Source organism: Phoenix dactylifera, chromosome 15 (assembly GCF_051530095.1).
Source record: "Phoenix dactylifera cultivar Ajwa chromosome 15, Ajwa_hap1_PhDact_Kaust_v1.1, whole genome shotgun sequence".
NCBI classification, from domain to species: domain Eukaryota; kingdom Viridiplantae; phylum Streptophyta; class Magnoliopsida; order Arecales; family Arecaceae; genus Phoenix; species Phoenix dactylifera.
In genome coordinates this window covers 1,753,150-1,754,181 of record NC_143204.1, presented here as the reverse complement: position 1 = coordinate 1,754,181, position 1,032 = coordinate 1,753,150, and the positions used below count along the sequence as shown (strand labels likewise).

At 40.7% G+C, this 1,032-nt stretch overlaps 1 non-coding gene across 1 annotated transcript; it reads left to right on the top strand.

The window, feature by feature from the left end:
* The first annotated feature begins 361 nt into the window (after positions 1-361).
* LOC149751187 (small nucleolar RNA R71) lies at positions 362-467 on the top strand. The gene has a single exon (XR_016398594.1). It is a non-coding gene; the product is annotated as a small nucleolar RNA R71 (small nucleolar RNA).
* Positions 468-1,032: the final 565 nt, after the last annotated feature.

The window sequence follows — 1,032 nt, the reverse complement described above, 5'->3', positions numbered from 1 at the left end:
AGGGCACTCATGAATAGGGTGGGATGGGCTAGAACAGATAGTACACACTTGTGCTTGGGAAGAGTTCATGTAATGCCCACCTATCATCAGTTGGTCAATCTTATGGGACAATGCATCTACCTTGCTAGACAGGTCCATAGAATGACTTATTTCACAAATGGTCCCTTTTCTTTGATAACTCAGGGGTGCTTGACGAGAACAGGAAGCATGGTGGAGGGAGTTTTCATTTAGATTTTCAAATAATTGCCATGCTTTATGCTCATTTCGAAGCATGAATGTCCCCCCGCATGCGGCATCAATCATCTGATGGTTTCGTTCAGTCAATCCGTCATAGAAACATTGCACTAGCTGCCATTTAGGTATTTGATGATGTGGGCATTTACGGATTAGGTCCCGAAATCTCTCCCAAGTTTCATGAAATTCTTCTTCCTCAGTTTGGGAGAAGCTTGTAATGGCACGTCTAAACTAGTTCGTTCTTCCTATGGGAAAGTATTTTTTAAAGAATTCTTGTTACATTTGATCCCAAGAACAAATCGAGTTAGCTTCTAAAGAATTCAACCATTGTTTGGCTCTATCTTTAAGGGAGAAGGGGAATAATCTAAGTTTCAGAGCATCATCAGTGAAGTTCTGAATCTTGACAGTGGTGCAAATCTCAAGGAATTCATTTAGGTATTTATATGGGTCTTCATTGGTGAGCCCATAAAAAGATGGGAGCATTTGGATCACACTAGACTTTATTTCATATTGTACCGCTGCTACCTCAGGTAATCGAATGCAAGATGGGGAAGTGTAAATGGTGGGAGTAAAGTACTCCCTCAGGAGTTTGGGTTGTTCTTCAGCCATCTCAGGAGGTGGGGATGATTCTAATGTTCTGATCTCAGCTCGAATATTTCTAAGGGTCCGTTCTATTTCAGGATCAAAAGGTAATAGGTCACGTACTCTAGAACGACTCCCTTGCATACACTAGTACTTGATCAGTCAAGCATGCAATAAAAGATAAACACATCAATCCTTGTATTTGTTCTAAAATCA